At 40.1% G+C, this 22,173-nt stretch overlaps 1 protein-coding gene across 7 annotated transcripts in view; it reads right to left on the bottom strand.

Moving 5' to 3' along the window:
• LOC139687525 (uncharacterized) overlaps positions 1 to 22,173 on the bottom strand; it is a 585,660-nt gene that overhangs the window by 350,177 nt on the left and 213,310 nt on the right. For all 7 annotated transcript variants that reach the window (XR_011700643.1, XR_011700642.1, XM_071584720.1 and 4 more), the window contains one exon: positions 19,397 to 19,444. The gene's annotated coding sequence lies outside the window, so the exon portion shown is untranslated. The remainder of the gene's footprint in view (positions 1 to 19,396; positions 19,445 to 22,173) is intronic.

The raw sequence follows: 22,173 nt of genomic DNA, 5'->3' as shown, positions 1-22,173 counted from the left end.
AATTTTAAATTTGAGGGATTTAGTTTTTAATTTTTGTCAAGGTCAAATTGTGATACGCGATGTTCCAGACTGCTCTGGTCACGAAAATTACAGGGAAAAAGGATTCTTTATATTGATTAGCTCAGCAGCCAATTTCCCTATACTTCTCGCAACTTCCCTTAAAAGATATATTGTAGGGCTAAAAATATCCCTCCTTTGTGAGCATTAAGATTTTATTATATGAGGGTTTATACATTACTTAACTACAGATTAATAATAATTCTACGATTTCTGCTCGTTCGTAACAATTATTCACGATTTTATGAAGACTTTCGCGAAGATGTGCCGATGACCCCAAGTTGGCATCTTCAGGTTTGAAGTTAGATGCTTTGCTAAACATTCAATCAAGAAATCAATTTCGCATTTTCTCAACGTTTTATAAACTAAAAATTGTTCCCAGAAATTGCTTGTACCAGCAAAAATCACTTCCCTCTTTATGTAATAGTGTCTTTATTAGTTTGTCGCTCCACATTTTCCCTCCAAAATATATTTATTCTTAAATAAATTCTTAATTAACATGGAACCAGAAATAACAAAGTTATTTACGGTAAAATGGAAAATATTTTCTTCACTCCGAGGATAAATAAACGAAATTTTATTATGCTGGAAGCATATTTTTCATATATCTCAGCTGATTCTATGCAGACATACATGATTTAAAAATAGTTTTTTACAGCTAAAATACCTTGAGGAAATTATTTACAATTAGTCTTGAGACGCGAAGTAGAGATGAATGAATTGTATATAGCTCTTAATCAACCAAAATGGTTTCTATCTGGCTATAACTTCGAATACCAGACCTCGTGATACTATGCAATATAATACATGTATTGCAAGTGTACCTTGAAAGCTTTAAATAGTATTTGCATGAAGATTACCCAGGGTACAGTGTCACCCTTTTTATGATTAAAGAAAGTTATCAGTGTACTAAATCTAACTTTAGGTACATTCAAGATACAATTCTTAAACGAGAAGAGAAAAATTATAGTCTTAATAACAAGTTTTTCGAGGATGGACAGAAATAATGTCAAGGATTTCGGCACCTATATGGATATTCTAGTGTGGTGGACCTAGCTCCATGTCCGTAGTTACATAAAAAATTAAATAAGATAAAGAATCAATACGAATAAAATTAATACATTTCAAAATAATATTATTAAATTAGGTATACCATTGGACTATGTCCTCACAAGGAAAAGTATAAATTGTGTTGAACGTTCTACTGATAAAAAAGATCAATCAAAGAGGCGCTTCGAAGAATAGGTGTCCTCAAAATTTCAATTGGATAACGAAATTGATTGTTGAAACTCAACGCATTTACGGTTTTAATATTTGTGAACATTCTACAGATACATTCGCCAAGGTAAAATATTTAATAGAACGAACCAGGGGTTAGGAGCAATGACAAACTCATCCCACATAAATTGTAAATGCTGCATGGAAGTATTTCTGAATGGATATGAATATCACAAATTGAACACGGATGTAATGCATTGAGGTGGAGCTATTTATGGGCAGTAAGATGATATAACTAATGAGAGTGTGCCTTAATTAGTGGCAAAGAAAGGAGAAAATAAATTGGAAGACCTAAAAAAAAGGATAATTCTCAAAGACAAATTAACCGCAGGAATAGCGAGTTCCTGGTTAATGAACAATGCGTGTGTAAATATGAAATGTTATTTTGGCGCATTACTTCAAAGCCGGATGTAATCGTTTTTTGGGGGGCAGATGTGCTTCGCCATCTGGACTCGGTCCGGTCTACCTACCCAGCCTACTATGGGTTTTATTTATTCCGCGCTTTTTGCCTCCACTTGCTTTACTTAATTAACTCACCATGCGGAAAGCTGCTCGTTATCATAATTGGCACCCCTCTAGAATTACAGCGGGGAAAATAAAAGTTGAACTAACATCATCACACCTTTCAGAACTTTGAAAATGTGAATTCGCCCCAAACTATAATGAGTGCACCTCTTTGTACAAGACAGTTAAATCGAAACATTGTAATCTAAGAAATTCTACGGTTTGAAAAGATGTTTTTGGCAATCATTATCGCTGACACGACTACAATAAAGGAAAAGTTATAATGACAACAAGCTTAAATGCTTAAATGAAAAATGAATATTTATTTTTTTTATGAAACCAATTTCCAATGGCAGGCCACTTTATATCGAAACACGCAATTTCTAAGTAAAATTAATTCCTATTTTAACGATTCTCACGCTCACGTTTTATGATTCGTGGGTATAAGGAGTACGTAGTTATAATATATATGTATGAGTAATTCATACTTTTTAAGGCTGAGAAATCTGAGGACCAAATTTGTAAATAGTGAAGGAGGAAAATTACTAAAAGACTATTTTAACACAATCGATTTTATAGACTTCGAGAGCAAAAGCTAACGCATGAATTTCTATTGACATAAGATAATGTTCCTTTCAAACAACCAGCGTTCACAGCCCGCTTGCATTTTTTTGACAAAAGCTGTGTGTCTCATATCATTTAAACTTACTTTGGGCATAACGTGTCCACAATGGCGCAATGTTTTTCTATTGGGCAACATAACAAAAATGGCAATAACCTGAGTCGAGTTTTATATATCTTCATACAAGTCGTCTGAGAAGAAAGGGCACACCAGTCTTGAAAACAAATCTAGAATGACCATAAATTCATTTTTTCGATGTCTATACGTCAAGTGACACTTACTAGCATCTAGGCTAATATTGCACGACGAATTCGCATTTCCAAAACCTTGTGCGGAGACAGGAAAAGGAAGGAGAACTCCTGGTGCCGGGTAAGGAGAGGCAATAAATTATGGGTGGAGATTAATAGGAAGAAACAATAAGGGCGCTGTGGGGGGCGGTGAAGCTAAGGTCGAAAATAAACACTCCGAGGGAAAAGTAAAACGTGAAGATTTATTGAGTAATCTAAATCGCAGGACAATGGGCGTTGCAGGGGGGTGCGAGGAGGGGGAAACAAGGGAATGGAGATGTGGGAGGGGAGAGGGTGCTTGGGGTGGGGTGTGGTTGTGGGGGGTGGGGGGAATCGGGAGGGTGGGATAGGGAATGGAACGCGGCATAAATAGGGTAGAGAGACGGACGGCGACAAAGCTACAGGGAGGCAGCGAGTGGTGTTCGCCTCGTAGCGGCGGTTATGCGCGAATGGCGGGAGGATGGATGATTGGGGGGGGGGTGGCAGAGGGGTGGAATGGAGGAGCAGAAGGGAGGGGATGTGGTGGTGGGAAAGGATTGATGGAACGAAGGATCAGATGGAGAGTGGTATGAAAGGAAACTGACAGTGAGAGATAAGAAGGGACAAAGAACGGAGTGGATTCACGGGGGAGGGATTGAGGAAGGGTGGATGAGTTCGGGGGGAGAGAGATGGAGGGACATGAGGAAGGAGAAATAGGTAGTCGAGTGGGGAGCTAAAGAGGTAGGAGTGGTGAGGGAGGCGCGCAGCTTGGGAGGAGTTGGGTGTGCCTGCCTAATCATCCAGGAGGAACCCCCTAATGATTACTCCACTGATAACAAGCCTCGGAGGAATAAACGAAAATCCTCTCCCTCGAGAGCGTAGCCTAAGTGGGTACCGGTGTTTTCGGCCCTAGGAAAGGGATCGGCGTGAAGGAATCTAAGGAACTAATGAGATCAGGGTATGATTCCCTGTAGATGATAGATCGAGAGAGGTTTTCGTCGCAGGGACACCCTAGATGATTACTTCGGACATCAAAGAATAGGGGTTCGATTATCTCGGGTTTGCTTTATTCCATGACCGTTTTCATGGATCCAAAACGTGCGAAATGTAGTTGTTTAGGGGGCATCATCCAGTAAATCAAATAGGAAAAAGAATGATTCGATAAGGCTTGCGTTATCCAATAAAAGGAGCTAATCTGAATTATATGTAAGTCGAGACTTAGTTTAAAAATATTTTAAAAAATAAAAGTTAACCCGTAACCCTACAAATCCTATTCGGCAAAAACGTCGTAATGACTTAACAGAAAAAGGGATATAAATGAGAATATAGTTTTGGAAAATATTATATATATATATTTGAAAACTACAAAGAACTTAATAATCAATTTTACTTATTTGCAGACAGCAACACGAAAATGAATAATGCATTTGTAGAGGAGACGTCAGAATCCAATTTGTGTGCATGTGTTACAGAAGGAATGTTCCTGAACCTTTGAGCCCGGCGTTGAATGAAATAAAATAGATTTCCTTGAAGAGACCCTCTTATCAATATTATTCTACTGGATTTAATGGCCTTCTTAGACGAAATTTATATTATTTTTGAGTTAAAATACCAATTGTGGTTGGATAAAAATTAAAACTTAATTAGTAGAGTGAATATAATGGTGTGCTAATAGCTTTTAACATGTTATAACTACTTCTAAGAAAATATATTTCAGAAGCTATTAAGCTTTTGAATTTTAATAAGCTCTTTGAGCTTGACACCATGATGACAGTAGAAACCCTGGATTTGAATATATATAACTAATACAAAGATATCAGATAAACAGGAAAAGAATTGTGCGTGGATAATCGAATATTCATGTGTATATGTGATTATTTGATAAAGCTATTAAGCGAAAAGATTATATAAAGATATGTTTACGCCAGTTTTAGGTGAATGAAATTTGCACAAATCAAGATATGATCAAGCGAGCTTGAAGGATATTGAAGGACTACCATCGTGGATTTCGTAGAAGGAAGGATGACGAGATAACGAAAATCGAACCTCACAATACTAATCCCGCAGGTGACAGCGTGGACGAAATTTAACTCTTTTCCCTTCGTGCGAGAAGAGGATGTTAGGAGGCAGATAAGAAGAGGGGGCGAAAAGAACGACTCGATTCAAAAGGAATGACTGATGGGAAATCATTTAATGCCTCACTTTTCCGCTTACATAACTGATTACGAGACATAATTTACAATTATATAGCGAGCAGGCAATAAAATGCAGAGGCTAAAGTTAGAACACGTTTCAAAACTTTCTCTTCGTCCCAAACACCTGGAGACTGAGTTATCGCACGTGCGGGAGACAGAGAGGCGGCGGTGGGTTTTCGGGAGTGTGGGGCTTGGAGGGGGAGGCCGAAAAAGAGGGTGGGAGCGGGGGCGGGGGAGGGACGAGGAATTCGTGTGTCTGTGTGCGAGGAGAGAGGGTTCTGCCAAGAGGTGGGGGCGTAATACGGTCGTTCATTTCAATTCCCTTTTTCTTCCTTTCTACACTAATTCTTGTCTACAAGTTTTCACGTCGCCAAGGCTACCATTCTTTTCAAATGAGCTCAAGGAGTCGAGCGGGAAGCATGAAATTCGGTAAGAACGATTTTCAATCTCCCGAAAAGCTTCCACCGAGTACCGGATACTATCAATAATGAGCCATACTAACGCGGTAATGAGTAGCTGTAGTTTTCCTAAAGGCAGGACACTGAATGAGATATGATGAAAACTCTCAACATGATGACCTCAAGAAACTTAGGGAGAAGCTTAAAACGTGACATACATGGTAGGATCAAAAAGTAGTAGGACAGAATTTCTGTAGCGCAAACGTAGTGGTGTAGGGGGGTCGGACCACCTGTACCTGGTAGTGGGGAGCCTTCCAAAGAGACCAATATTTTTCCCAGTCGCCTGAGGGCAAGCGGAGAGTAACCACGTTGATTTCCGTGAACCTCTGTTAAGAAGTGTCGTTGCGATCAAGATGGAGGAAAATCTCGAGCTGCTCTACGCCATCAAATTCTGTGTCATACTCGCGACGGAGACCCTCGAAATGATTAAGGACGCCTACGGGGATGAGCCTCTCATTGCCATGAGTCTCGTGTTCGAGTGTCTTGTAGCATAGGTAGATGTCTACGAATATTTTGTCAATAATTGCTAAATCAGTAAATGAAGCAAATGCCTCATGAACTACTCAGATGATTAAAATAGCCATATGAGAACATTATTCATACCATAATTTTTCTTGCTTAATTATAAACTTTTCAGGCAATTTCATGTATTTCATGCCATGACATTAACTTAATAATAAAGCACTTCAATATAAAGAATAGAAAATGACCGTTGGTGGTAAACTTAACATCGTTTTCGATTTTATTAGATTTCCACTTGAAAAGTGGCCATGTGCAAGCAGTTGAGAGTAAACAACGTATGTCTGATGGAAGAACAGTTGAGATACCAAATTTTCTCCGTATTATGTCAACTTTGCTTAAATGGGTCCTGATATCATTTCAGCAGGTCTGAAAACAATGTAGCACAATGCTCACAGATATACTCAAAAGGCAGTTATACTTGTATCACTAAGCTGGATGGCTAGAAAAATTTGTTACATGAACGAAGAATTAGCGTGTATAAAAGAGTACCGAGCATAACTGACGATAACAACTGTTTTAACCTCTCACTTTTAAGCCCGAATTAGCGCATGCTACTGGTATTTGGGATCCTCACTAGGGGAGTTTGATTTCAACCATTTCAACCAACCGACTAGATTAACTTAAAAATTTAGCTAACCTTGAGAATCGGACTAAATAAATCAGAACGATAAGCGAATATTTCACTATCAATCGCATCAATACGTCCTAGGGACTAATTGGTTTCGAATCCTTGGGTGACCCATAATTATCCTGGATTTGATTTCGAGATTTATTACACATTTTCCTGATAGTTAACATTCCTGCCATAAAATAATTGGTTGAGTCCCAGAGTAATATTTTGTAATATCACTTTCACTGAACGATTATAAAAATTTAAGCAATACAAAACGGAAGATTTTATAAAAGGAGTTTCTTCAGATAATAGATCTCGTTGAATAAGTTAAGAAGTCATTTTATCGCTCTAAAGGTGGAGCTGTCCATACACTGTTGAAACGAAAACAATTCGAATACCCAAGTAGGCTCATGGGACAGTGCCCTCTAAACGGAGTTCGTAATTTCGAGGCAAGACTTGGACATGAATAATTTTAATCAAAATTGAGAATGCTTGGACTGCGTATGCAGTAAATGGGCGTCAGAAACAGTGGCTTCAGAAACAAATTGGTAAAAATTATTCGCTCGGAACACCAATTTTAGGCTAAGAGGAGCCTTTCTACCGCACCATTTTAATGCAAGCGTGATGCATGACGGTGCGATTTCCGTCAGCAATGTCCTTTGATGCTGATCCAGGGAGTAATTATCAAAACTTTAGCCTTCCGAATCTATCAAACATTATCTAACTCTACCATTTAAAACGAAGTGTCAGCCGATACTCGCCATTTTGGAATCGTGTGTGTGACGAGTTCCCCTGTTCCGAGACGCTTCCAACTAGGAAAAATTTGGATAATAACCGTTCTTGGTTGAGAAAAAAATTAATAAGGTTCATGGAGGAGGGATCCAACAAAACCCTCGCGCACCTCAGCGGTGAATCGATCTCACGCTACACTTGAAAAGAAACGAAAGTATGCATATCCCGAGTACCGCGCCGCCGTGGGTCCGTCTACTCAAAACAGTCCGGCACAACTTCGGCCGTTTAAGGGCTGGTCAGAGTTAGGGAAAAGGAGATGGGTCTGAGCCGGGAGGGAGATGGGGGGAAGGGTCGACGAGGGAACAGTGCGGACTGGCTATGGGAGGAGGAAAAGGGTTAATGGGGTAAAGCGGGGGGAAATGGGGAGTCGGAGGAATAAAAAAAATGTAAAGCATACTTCGGAACATGGGAATCGTGAGGACAGGGTTAAGGGATACGGGAATCGAGGTGGGGGTTGGATGGGAGGGGGAGAGCGGTGATGAGAGGAGGTGTGGGCGGCCGAAAACATTGGGAATCGTGCGAAAGTGGGTGGATGGGTCGGAGGTGGCTGGCGGGGTGGTGCGGTGGGGTACCGGAGGAGAGGGAATGCGGGGTGACCAGGGGATAGGGAAGCGACGAGGGAGTCGCATAGTGGTGGAGCGGGGAGAGAGCGGGAGGACCGAGCCGGCCGAAAAAGGAGAGGAGGGGTTGGGAGCCAAATACCTACGTAATAGCTCCGCACCGCCCAACATTAATCATTCTGGCCTCGTCAGATCCCCTTCTCCCCACCAACCACCCACCTCTCCCTGCCATTCTCGAGCCTCGCCCCCTCCACTCCGCCAAAAACTCCTACCCCTTCGTCCTCCCCTGTCCCCTCTTCGCCCCCTCCGTCCCCTCACACCACTCCCCTCCTGCTTCGCCCAGCGGATCCTCCCCATTCGCATGTGGTGCGGGAAATAACGGGGGGGAAGGAGGAGAGAAGGGGACTACTACCATTTTCCCCGCCCCTCCCCTCCCCCAGCATCGTCTCCACTTCCCTTCCGACCCTCCCCCCTCTTCTGCGGCCCCACTTTTTCCACATTAACCACTCTCTCTCTCTCCTTCCTACCCCACCCTACCACCCCTTGCCTCCCACCCTCCAAATGACCCCACCACCACCGCCACCACCCTTCCGACGCGGCCGGACGCGAAAAAACTCCGGGGCGCACACGTTGTAAACTTTACCTTGTCGTCAGAGAAACTATTGGAGGCCCATACACGGAGGGAAAGAAGTCCCGTCCCTCTGCTTTCGTTCCTTTTCCTTTCGGTTCGAACTGAATCTCTCAGGATCGGGGTTTAACGAATCCGGAGAGCATGAATGGATATCAACCATACATTCGATTTATAATGCATTGGTTGAGATGGATTCGAGAATGCTTCTGAAATCTAGTGCTCCCGTCAAAAAATATTTCGTGCCTCGTACTTTATCCCAGCATCTGAATTTAATTCATGGCGCGTCAGCAGACGAGTGATGAATCTCTAACAATGTTTGTTCCCATATGAAATGACTGAGTCATCGAAATTTCATAGTAGACGAGATGGCATTACGGAATGTTGGATTTGATGTCTTCCTGATATCAGCCTTGTTAACCCTCACTTTTGCAGTTTTTCATGGAAAACTCAAAGGATATAAACAAAAAAATGACTCTTCTTCTCTGGTATACCATGTTTTTCCCTCCCTTTCAATGTATTATCAACGCCAATCACATCTGGTACGAAACGCTTCTTTCAAAGTTTTTTCAACAGCATCCAATGCCATCATACCTATGCTTCGCTAAATTGACATGGATATTGGTACGCTAATGGATTACTATCCAGTCTGATAATGTATTTTCATCAATGTACAGTAATTACTCTCCATTAAATAATGGAAATACGTCATGAAAACAGTTCATTAACATTCCAAAAGTTTTCAAATGAACTGGGAAATTATAATCATTTTGAATTCCATAATTAGTACACAATAAACTATTCCAAGCGCCTCAAAAGGTAGACCACTCCCATAGCAATGGCATCATGAGAAAAGATAGAAATTTCTAGAGCATTACTCCTCAAAACACTGTTTCGATTATTTCACTGCTCTACGAGCTTCCTGATACAACGCCAATTGTAAATTTAATGAATGTGCTAACAGCTAAGATCAAGTCACCTCTACATGACCTTCTCTATCTCATCGGTCGATAGTTTTGTCCGATCTTTTTCTGATACGGTCCATCTTACATTAAAATTTGACAGGAACTTCCACAAATGGATAAATTACGTAAGACGTTAAAATAATACTACCTTGATCAAAACGTTCCCGGAATAACCACCTTGTGGCGCTCCCATCGTTCCGATTTGAGTTCTGTTTTTTTTGTTAAATTGGTACATCTGTTGTTGATATTCCCTTTAAATCTTAGTGTCATAACTTGACATTTGCAAAAGTTACGTAGCCAAGAGTACATCTATCTCTGTGTGTGTTGGCGATTTTTTACAATTTCAGAAATGGATTTAAATTTGCAACAACGAACTTGTATTAAATTTTGCGTAAAAAACGGATTTAGTGGCGCACGGACGTTGGAAATGCTGGAAAAGTGTTTCGGCAACGATTCTCTAAAAAAAACAGTCGTTTACCAGTGGCACGAGCGGTTCAGAAGTGGTCGTGAGTCAATCGAAGATGATGAACGCAGTGGCAGACCATCGACATCGAAAGTCGGTGAAAAAATTGATAAAGTAAAAGAAATGTTGGTCAATAACCGCAAATTAACCATCAGAGAAATAGCGGAGGACTTGAACATTGCCTATGGATCCGCCCAAGACATTGTGGTTAATGATTTGGGTTTCCGTCGTGTAGCAGCAAAGTACCTCAATTTCATGCAAAAAAGAGACCGTGTTGACGTCGCAAAAGACATGATTTGCGAGGCTGAATCCGATCCCACATTCATCAAAAGGATCATTACTGGAGACGAGACGTGGGTTTATGAGTACGACACGCAATCCAGACATCAGGCAAGTGAATGGCGTTCACCAAATGAGCCGAGACCAAAAAAACCACGTCGTTTTCAGTCAAAAAAGAAGGCAATGCTGACGGTTTTCATGGATTACAACGGTGTAGTGCATCATGAATTTTTGCCAGAAGGCCAGACAGTAAACAAAGAGTATTATTTGGGCGTTATGAGACGTTTGCGTGAAGCAATTCGCCGAAAGAGACCAGAAATGTGGGCAGAAAACTCGTGGATTTTGCACCATGATAACGCACCGTCGCACAGTGCTATCATTATTCGTAATTTTTTGACGAAAAATGCAACAAATACCATCCAACAGCCACCGAATTCACCTGATTTGGCTCCCTGTGACTTCTTTCTGTTCAATCGAGTTAAAAAACCATTACGGGGAACGCGTTTTAGCAGCCGAGAGGAAGTAATGGAAAAATCGCAGGAAGCACTGATGGACATACCGAAAACCGAATATAAAAAATGTTTCGAGGATTGGATCAAGCGCTGGCATAAGTGTGTTGCAGTCGATGGGGATTACTTTGAAGGGGACAATATAGATTTAGATGAATAAACTTGTATTTTTAATTTTCTGAATAAATTCCGGGAAATTTTTGATCAAGGTAGTATGCTAATGTTAGCATGTAATTGCATTATCCAGAATCACTCGTCTTGTGAAGATAATCAATCAGCTCATGTCATGTTGCGTGGAAATAAATAAATGGGCCGCTTTATATTTGTCGTCGTGTGTGTGTGTATGTATGTATGTATACATATATATATATATATATATATAACAAGCTTTGACAGCAACAAACAATATAAGAACACATAAAAAGATCACTCACACGTTATTTCTTGATCATTTCGACGTAAGAAATGCCCTATTACTTCTATTTCTTCCGATGAATACGGAGTCGAATTCCGTCGAAATGATCGAGAAATAACGTGTGAGTGATCTTTTTATGTGTTCTTATATTGTTTGTTGCTGTCAAAGCTTGTTATTACACACTTCCGTGTTACTTTGACGAAATCATATATATATATATATATATATATATATATATATATATATATATATATATATATATATGATTATATATATATATTTTTTTTGTCTTGGTCACGACTAGAGAATTCGTTTCCAATTTTGATCCCAGGTCAATAAAAAACAGGATCTTGAAGTATTCCATTCCTATTTCCTGTCTAAATTAATCAGGTATGCATAGATTCCATGGCGTTATGTCGGATTACTCTGAAAGCAGATTCATGAAAGTAAAATGTGAATAAAGGATAACTTCATAATGTTGTAATACGGTGCATAATGGCCTATATTATGCCGTGAATAAACGTCAATGCTATTATTTTCGATATCTTAATCGAATGAGGAACACATTCACCACTGTTTGGACTCGATATGAACGCGGCCCTATTGAGCCAGAAAGAAACAATCGGGAACAAAAAAATTTTTGTTCCCGATATTTTTTTTTCCTTTTAGTAATTACTCCACGCCGTCGTACGGCTGCGGAAATGGAGCGAAGCGAAACGGACATTGAGCAGACGTGTTTCTCGTTGAGTCATAAAAGAGGCAGACTGTCGGAGAAAATTGACTACCCGAAAACAATGCATTCCGATGCGGTTGAGGGACTTAGGAAATAAAACCATTTACGTTCTCTTGCGTGCTCTTCCTCGATCGCTCTCTCTCTCCCCTTCTCACTATTCTTTCTCCCGGGGGTTATTGACACCTTGTCGGGAATTCCAGGAAAAGGATAGAAGAGAGGAAGTCAGAAGAAAGGGGGGCGAGATGATGGGACGAGACTGGGGATTTTGGAGTTATGGGAGTAGATAAAAGAGCCTTTTGGCACGTAGTTTCTCGCTCAATAAAATGTTTCTTTGGATAAAGAAAAGAACCTTAAAAATGGCTTTTGATTTAAATCGTTCAATATCAGGAAAAGAAGAACTACAGGAACCTGTATATGCAACTGACTAAAATCGGAATTTTGCGAGACGGAAATCTCAAAAATATCTCATAAATGCCCTTCTCTTAGACTCAATTGTATTACTGCCTTATTTATCATCATAGAATCAAGGGGACCACATATTTAACTTCAGATTTTACGGGCTATAAGACATCTAGTAAATGGGGGAGTATTAATGGCGGGAGGAAATCGGCATCCGTATTTCAAACCGCTCGAAGCATGGGAGTGCAATGTGACCAATATTTATTGTCTTCAATAAAATCTTCAGTTCAGTATGTGTATAATTGCTAGAAACCACTGATTCTCAATAACCTTATTGGATTTACTATTCAGATAAAAATACTAGACACAAATATTTCCCTATATCTAATTTATCGTGAAGAAGCTGCACATTAGAAGCTACGTGATATGGTATCATAAATATTTGTGAGATCCATCGTAAATGAGAATAAAATTTTTGGGAAAGTAAGATGTAATAGTTTAATATAGAAATTCAGAACCTTTTCCGATTATGCACAAAAAATTGATTAAATTTCTGTGAATTAGAAAATTTACTTGATTTTTATATTTCTCCAGAAAAAAAGCTTGAATATTAATTGAAAGAGTGATAAGATATGAACTTAAATAATTGTTCTGAATACAATTTTTCATTGAAATTATTCAAAATATATACTTGTCCTAACTTTTTCGCCAACTACTTGAACGTAAGTGTAGTTTAACGATGAAAAACTAATGGTTTCTATGCTAAATGCTATTTTTGAAATTTTAAACTAAATGGTAAATGTAAGGTAACATCTTTCAGAGGAGTAAAATTGTTATGGACCATAATACACTGATGACCGTGGATTACCCAATGGAAATAAACATACCAAATTAGAATCCCAAACGACAATACCGAAGTTAAAAGGCTCTCTCACATGAAGCTGAGCGTAAGGAAGTATTTCTCCTTTCAGGCGAAATACCATTTAATGCTGCCCTCGAACTGCTGTTCTATTTCAAGCGATCAATGGGGGTAAAAGCCAAGCATCGCGGGCTGACCATAAAGATCACAAAACCCTCAATTCGCCCGACGACACAGCATGCAACTTCAGTCATGCCCCTCGCTTCCCACAAGGCAGTGGAATTGCTCAATTAGGGAGCGGAATGGCATCCATCGATCAAGTGACGAGTCTTTTTGTTTCCCTCATTTTATCCGTAGTTTCGAGCGTAAGGCCGACCTTCTTTTGATGCGTCCCCTCTTCGGTCCACGCAAATACCTACGCATGGAGCCGAGCTAAAGGCGAGAGGTCAGCGGCGGTGGTGGAGGCCGTGACAGGTGGCCAACGACTATAAAAAGCTACACACCCACCCTCCAACGCCCCGACGACCGCCTTCTAACTCCTTCCCCACCGACCAGGGAAGGAAAAATAAAAGGCAGTTAAGATTCGGGTGGCTAATCCTTAGATTTTCACTGCACTGCTACACTGCTGGTTTAACGTCGTTGATCTAATCATGGTAGCCAACCGTGCAGGTTTTACTTGTGACGCCATACTTTCCATAAAGTATAGTTTAAAAGGAACTCCGAGAGTAAATTTCCAATTTCTATTAATGGTTGCTTCCCTTTTTTGGCATCAAAATGTTCAACAATCAAGTAACGCATGTCTGAAATCATTATTTGCTTCAGTTTTCGAATGCATTGGATACGGAGGGGGATCTTGCAGATGGAGAACTATTCTATATTTCGGGTCACCAAAGTCGAATTTAATTACAGTGTTAATTGCTGATGTAGCCCATGGCCAATAAGCATCCACACGACGACGTTTATGCAACTTGGCTAAGGAAATACTTTCGTTACCCAAAGGATTAACAAGTACGGTTGCAGAAATTCGCAAGTAGAAATTATCGTAAAAATTCGGTCAATCGTTTAAAATCCTTTATTGAAATTTAAATATCAAATTCATAAGCATTTATACTAATAAACATTACCTCAGCTAATCCTTCCAAAATATAAAGCATAAACATGTCAGTTATTTCATTTCCACTAACACAAAAGCTAGGAATAACTGCATGCATATACTACATGTTTCATTCAGCACGGCTGTATATTACCCAACAGTTGATATTACTTAATTATATGTAATTAGAAAACTATTAAACTCAAAATTCGATAGGCAGCTACAGAATTAAAAATAAATTATGGAAATTGGAGTCCATGTATCCGGCAATCTTCTTTCCAACAGGTTGGTTTGTCAGAATTACTTCTCTTGGAGAAGGACACTTAAAGAACAAAGATGAACTGAAATTATTAGTCATAATGAAAAGGAGCCAGAATTAACTTTTCTCAAAAATAATCTTGACTAACTTCAAAATTTCACCACTGCTAAATGGTTCCAAACCTTGATTGCATTTTGCATATCAATTCTGGATGAGCAAATATGCTCATAGTTCAGGGGCATTGCAACATACACAACATACACAACAAGTGGGTCAAACTTGCTGCCCGAGAGGCAGGGTTTGATTCCCAAACACTTTGGACTACTTCCATGCTCGCCTAGCTGGGTGATATTTCAGGTACCAGAACTTCCCGGGAAACCCTAGACGAAACAGAGAGAGAGAAACTGCCTTCCTTACGTCTTGATGCGTGAATTTCACACGTCAAAAGACGTTTAGCCTTACCCTCAAAGCTTATTAAACCAAAGTTCGGGTCGAGGACCGTAGTATAACGCTGCTTTACATCGAAATCGTGAATTCCAATTTCACTCTAAAGCGCATTAATGGAACGAATATTTCGACGCCTTGGCGCGACCTTTCTCACTGCATTGGTCAACGTAATTTTTTGATCGGAAGAGGGGGGCGTCAATTACCTAAGGTCCCGAATGAGTCAGTATTTTTGTATCAAGCCGGCGTGGACTAGCCTAAAAGAGGATTCTGAAAGCCTGCTGGGCTACCGAGCGTTACATAAATTACCTCCTGCCGACCCCCCTCCTCCGCAGCCGCATCCTACCGAGCCCTCTTCCATTCCCCCTCCCTTCATCTCCAGTTATATTCAGGAAATTCCCTCCACGAAGCTCGAACACCCCACTCCTCATCCACACTCTCCCCTCGGATCAAATTGGCGAGAATTACGAAATAAGTGGGGACGTCGGGACTGTGAATCGAAGGGGTTGCTTCTCAGGAGGGTGGAACTCAATGGGTGGTCAAATGGGCATCGTGGCATCGTACCCTCAACCCTGTGGTTCAAACGGCTCACCGAATCGCGTTACACCGATGGAGAGGAGATTAAAATCGCGGACGGTACACCGCAAAAGATCCAAGCTGGATCGTCTCGGGTTGGCCCACCGAAACCGAGAAGGGAAAGAGAGAAAAAAAATTAAACGAATGTAAGCACGTGAGCTACGTGAGTTATCCTTGATAATCTGAGAAGAGGGTAGAGAGAGAGGAAGATTCATGTGATGTGTGGTAGCTTCGCGAATGTTGCGGGGTCGTGGCGAAAAACGCGATTCCACGAAAAGAAGCGAAGCATTTGTCCTCTCGATGTCCGTACGTGCTCGCCATAGAAAAAATCTGGGTCAGAGGGTAGAACAGTGTGCTAAGTTTCATCGCTACTGTGGGAGAGGTTCCCTTTTAGTAACCCGATGCTATCTTGAGGTCATGGAGGAAACGATGATGGAATGCCACGTCCCCGCAATAATTTTCCACCCCAAGAGACTTCCTCGGCTGAAGGACGGGGCAAAGAATACGGATACCAAACGAGTAAATATTTCAATTCTATCTAGTTCAATTGCACATCAAGGCACTCTCATAGCATTATTGTATTTCGTGTGCTCACAAATATTTCCTAATAGTTATAGATAGAATCATTCCCGTAGATAACTCAAATAGAATGGATAGCATTTGAAATCTGTATAAGGCACTCCACTTAGATGCTCACCCTGCCTCACAAATTAAGATGGATAACTGTCCAATTGGTCTGGATTCTGAATCTCAATTATCAAATTTTAGTTTTTCAGGGCCCCATATAGTCAATTAGTGACTTAATAAAAAGTAAAGAAATAAATATTATAGGGTATCTGATAAACTAGGAGTCAGTGGGACAACTTGTCTCAACCTATCAAACCCTATGAGCAGCCACGAGAGCGTGCGGAATGGGTTGAAGGGTATATAAAATTGAAAGTTTAAAGCAACTTATCAAATGGTATCGCGACAATGCTGCCACGAAGGCCGTCATCGAGTTAATTTGACATCTTCTCAAAAAAACTTATTTCTCTAGATGGATTCAAGCGGTGAATTGATATTTTACTGTGGGAGGTAATGGAAATTCATCACACATGCGTATTTTTATAGCTCAAATACAAAATATATATTTTCTCTTTAAGAAATATTTTTGCAATATTAGCACACCCAAGTACCTACAATCAAATGTAGCACGTACAAGGACAATGCATTAATCGCTCAAATGAGCCAATTGATTCTAGAAGAGGCATTTTGAGTTAATATGCTCAATATTTTTAACGGAACGTTATTACTTGTGGTTTTTTTTGCAAATTACTCCTTGAATCACTTCAGAACATCTTCTCAACGGTGCAAACTCTTGAATAAGATATTAAGAGTGAAGGGTACATTTACACTCAGGAAGTATAAAAAATTGTACTTGATCAACATGAATGAGGCAGACGTACGAAAATAATTAGGTTAATTAAGACGATTAATTTGAAAAAAGCAATGAAAAACAAAACCTAACCTGGTTCCTAAGAAAACGGACAAAATCACGTCACTCACGATCGCGATGACACCCTTCTCTTTCCGGGGGCCGGAAAACACATCCGGAGGCCTCTCCTCCGCACAGAAACACTGTCCCCAGACAGAAGTACGAGTACTCGTACTGTTGCTCTAGGGGTGGCATACGGTTACAGAGGAAAGGGAAATGCTACAGCGCACGAGCATATTAAAACCTAAAAAAGATGGGGAAATTGACCCACTATGAAAATGTGAACACCACGATGGGAGAGAGGAGGCTACGATACGGATCTGGCGAAAAAGAAATTGGGGAATTTTAGGTGGTGTAGGTACATGTGAAGGGAAGAAGTGAGAGGCTGAGAGAAAGAAATGAGGAGAGAGAGAGGATCCCCAATGGGGGGAAAAAACTCGACGGAGTCTGACGATGAGACGGTGGTGATGTCCGTGGTGGTGGTTTGGGTATCTCGCCGAAAATGAGAGTAAAAAAATAAAAGGAGGCGGTGGAGTAGGGGTGGGAGTTGTGTCTGGTACTCAAGGACGCCTGTGGCATGGCGGGAGGGAACCAGACATGGTTTGTGCACGAGGCGGGAAAAAAACCACCGGCGGAGTATAAGGCAGATCCGTGAGGCGGAGGCGAGAGAGGGGGGCGTGGGGGTGGGGGAAAGAGGGAAAGGGGGGTGGGAGAGGCGGGCGGCGATGTGGGGAGGAAGCGGGACTCTGAGCATCGAGGGGGGTGGGGGCGGCGGCTGGGTGGTGTGAGTGAGGAAATGAGTGGCTGAGAGAGGGAAGGGTTGACGGAGGGTAAGAGGGACAGACGGAAGGGGGGGGGAGGCGAGGGTTGGAGGGAGCGAGGGGGAGGATCGTGATGGGGGCGCCAGCGGAGACGGCGGAGTCATTTCAATCCAACGGTTCAAATTCAAACGTCCCGAGTCGGTGTCCTCGAGTCTCGTAAGGATCCTGTAGCGAAGAGCTGTTAGCTATCCGAAGCGGAATCGCTCTCGGTCACTTGAATAGCGCGCCTAAGAGAATATTCTTTCTCCCTCTCTCTCTCAACCTCTTCCCTCAAGAAACATGCCTTGGAAAGAGGGCGAGCGAATGCCGCCGTGCCATACGAAGTTCTTGTCAAATGTTTGTCTGTTGTAATTTTCGAACGCCTCTTCGCGACTGATACATATATCGCGAATTACTTTTGCATTGAGTTACTCTCGTTCTCAATGATTCCTTTTCTTGGGCACAATAGCACTTTTACTCATATTCAGTTATACTCCTCACTCTCTCAGGGAATGCGATCTTTATTCAGGGAAATATTATTATTGTGCTCACCTATGGTGGAATGCAGTGTAAATTCAATACCAACCTTGTCGGTGAAGAGGACCTCAAGGGAATATTCAAATACACTAGAATTTCCTGCCGTAAGCATTCTATTCGTTTAATGAAAGTAGTACGGGATAAATTGCCTCTTCACATCCGCAAGCGTTTTTTCTCGGTCCTTTTTTCTTCATATCAATAAATATTAATCTTATTTTTTATTCATGACTATGCAAGCGGAACCGAAACATTTTCATAACTTCTGATCTTCTTTCTATTTCAATTAACATCACAGCCTCTATAATATTCTTCTAGTTCAAGCTTCCCTAACGAGTTGCATATAACAGGAAATAATGTTATTGATAAATAATTCTAGATGGAAATTGACGCAAAAAATTAATGAGTAATAAAATGTATGTAATAATCCAAAGAAGCGGTAGCTACCTACTATCTGCCGATATTTTAAAATAGGGCGTAGTGAAATTTCAAAAATAGAATGGAATAAGAATGTAGATATCACGCAATCACAGAAAAGAAAGCCAAGGTAGGATTCAACAGAAATGTTTCGTTGAAACGTATCTCCTAAATATTTTTTTCCTCAGATTTTATTTTGTCTATTCAATGCACAGATTTAATGAGGCAATTATTAAATTTTAGTGTTCAGTTTTATCTACTTGAAAGCATAACAACAGTACCTAAATTTGCATGATGCTAATGCATCATGATGCATTAAAAAATGATCTAACCTTAATTAAAAAATACATATTTTGCAATTTTGAACCAAATTATAACTAAAAAGTGAATTAAATTTCTCTAGAATTTCCTGAACTTCCCATTCAAAATTCTATAGGAAAAATCCGGGATTTGGAATTTCAAAATTTTCAGAATAGCAAAAGAAAAGTTACTGTCGTGTAACCAGCATGAGACCAATTAAAACAAAAAGAAACTATTTTGTAAAAAAATGAATGTCGCAAAAAATAGTCGAATGCTTTATAGATCAACATTTGATGATTTTTTTCCAAAAATCTTCTTTTCAACACCTCTTTATTTAGACCTTCTAGTAAAAGTCACCGGGATAAAAAAACAGAAAACTTACCTTGCTGTTTCCATGATGTATCCAAATTGAAAATTATCACTGAAAATCCTGAAAAGAAAAAGAAATATGTCAGCAAATACACTCCAAATCCATTACAATACGAGTATATATGTGACAAAAGCTACTTAATTGGAAGTAAAAAGTATTTTTGCGATATTATGTGTTTCTAGAGTTCATGAACTAAAATGTTACCACGAAAATGTGAAACCTTATCGACAACAACAACAAACACTAAAGACAGTGAGTTTTCGCAATAGCCACGCCTCTCTATTTCCTGCTGCTTCCTTCAGGCTAGCATATGATCTGAAGTCCATCTCATGCTACATGCTCTTGAACAAAGTATCTCTGGGACGTCCTCTTGGTTTCTTCCCTACAGCTTTTCCTCAAAATATTTTCTTGAGGAATTGGTTTTACCTTAGTGAATGGTCCGATTAATATTGTTATTCTTTGTCCTATCGTTCTTTAAAGCTCTTATTTTACTTCTGCTAGTTTTTTTGTCATTACTGTTTCTTTCTACCCAGATCGAGGGTATCTAAAAATGTGGAATAATATGACCAGCGACGGATAGAAGCTATATGCATTCTCAAAAAAGTGCCAAGTATATAGGTGTCAATGATATATTTTAACTACATTTTTATTATTCATCTTCGGAGTTCTTGACTCCACATTCATCATTAAAAATCAAGCAGAATATTAACTCATTAAGTAAAGCAAGTGATATTACATATTTCATTTTTTCCCAATTGCGATTTATCATTAACTTTAAATGTTTTCTATTAAAAGATACCTTTAGGCAATAAAGTTCAACGTTAATGCAACATATTAATCTAATCATAAGCATTAGAAATGAGATTATTACACATTAATAAATAATTACGCAAGAAAGAAATTACTTAATAAATATAGTTAATAATTTATACATGTGTTTTAGCTTTGACACAGCAATATGCACTTGACTAGTCAATGTGTAGCAATAAATTAATCAATGGACGTAGTGAATGAATAGCAACTAGCTATACGTATATAAGACAATAAATAAAGTTTATGAGTCCATCCTCATCATTGGTATTTTACTGACTAAAGGTGGTTTTGGACGGTCCATGGCAACCATTATCTGCACGAATTACTCCTCCCGTGAGCTTATATTAGCCCTCCATTACTTCCACTCTCCATACTTGTTTCGCACCTTCCCCGCTAGTCAATATCTATTAAGAGTGTTTTACATCCCGCCACCTTTCAACATATCGTCCACCAAATATTTATGCCTGCTTTGAATTTCACCTCGCAGTTTCCCTTCTTCTCTCATCATATTCAAAACTTTGTCGGTTGCGCTCCCCCTCTGTTAACGTATTTTTTCAATTCTTATCCATAGTTACACGATTAAGAGATCTAACATATTCTTATCCTCATACCTAAAAGACCAGGTTTTGGATCCATCTAACACTACGCTCCATATTCAGGTCTTTATTTATCTTTTCCTTACATCTACAATCGACGGACCTGCATAGAATTACCGACCTATGCAAATACGTATAGCTTTGGCGACGCAATTCTCCTTGGGTTTCAATTTCTGCGCTCCCTTTCCTTTAAAATATTAGCCAACACGGAACTATAGCACCTGATATAGTTTATTCTCGCCTATGTCAATGTTTGATTTAGCTTTTTACTTTTTGAGAATCGTATTAATTTTGTTGTTTTTATGGTTAATTTTTAAGCCTTAATTCTCGCATCAGTCATCTACGACAATAACTGTAATCCCTTTGCTTTCTTACTATTGATTTATCATTCCTCCATCTGAAGTTTCCTCCTCACCATCCACTTTTATTTTCTGCTCAAGTACCGACGACAACAAACTGTTCATCCTTACTCCCTTGCCCATCTCCGACTACCCTAATCTGTACACGAGCCCGTGAACAAGACGGCAGAAATTATGACTACAGTAAGAAAATAATGGCAATTTTAGAATTAGTGAAAAATGATTTATCTGACTTTAAGGATCAAATTTCTGCTTTAGCTAAAGCAAAGTCCTATGAATGAAGTATTCATCATAAGATTGACTTTGTGTTTCGATAACGAGCTAACTTCTTGAAGCTCATCACGTCATCTCTGAGTGAAAAAATAACATTGTTTTACGAAAATGAACAATTACCATTCAGCTAAGAAACATAAACATCAGGAAACGTCTAATTCAATCCAAGGCAGCACCTTGATACAAGTCACAAAATTAGCCGAAGGCAAAACTTAACTTTTATTGGACTTATACAAAACAGGAAACATAACAGAAAGAGACATCGAAAGATATACTAGCTTGGCAATGGTTTGTTGGTAAGGAGTATCCGGGTACAGTTTTTTTTATGGGGACGCGAAGAAAATGCAGGCGGAGGAAAAGAATAGAGGAAATGCAGTCCGGAGAAATACCTATATTCGTCTCTTCCTCCTCTTCTTCCAGAAAAAATAATTAAGCCCCCGAAGCGCAAGTTGAAAAGGTGTCTAAGCGTCCGGCTGGTGTGACCTTCATTTACTCTTCGAAAATGCCGTCGTCATGTTCGACCGTTACTCTTCCATGGGTTCCTCACTCACCCGAGGCGTCCACATGGGCACATGGGGCCATCCAGGCGAGAGGGGCTCCGGGGCGGGAGGAGCTCCCGCGCGCGGGAACCAGCCGAATGGATTGAGCGCCGATGCCTCGAGATCAATTGAGGGTAAGATGGCTCCTGGAAATGCTAATTGACCGGTCTCCGCCAAAACTGCTATTTGTTCCTCTACGCCCAAGCAAA

This window comes from Hetaerina americana, unplaced genomic scaffold, assembly GCF_022747635.1.
Source record: "Hetaerina americana unplaced genomic scaffold, ioHetAmer1.1.p SCAF_2, whole genome shotgun sequence".
Lineage (NCBI taxonomy): Eukaryota > Metazoa > Arthropoda > Insecta > Odonata > Calopterygidae > Hetaerina > Hetaerina americana.
This window is presented reverse-complemented; position numbering and strand designations above follow the sequence as displayed.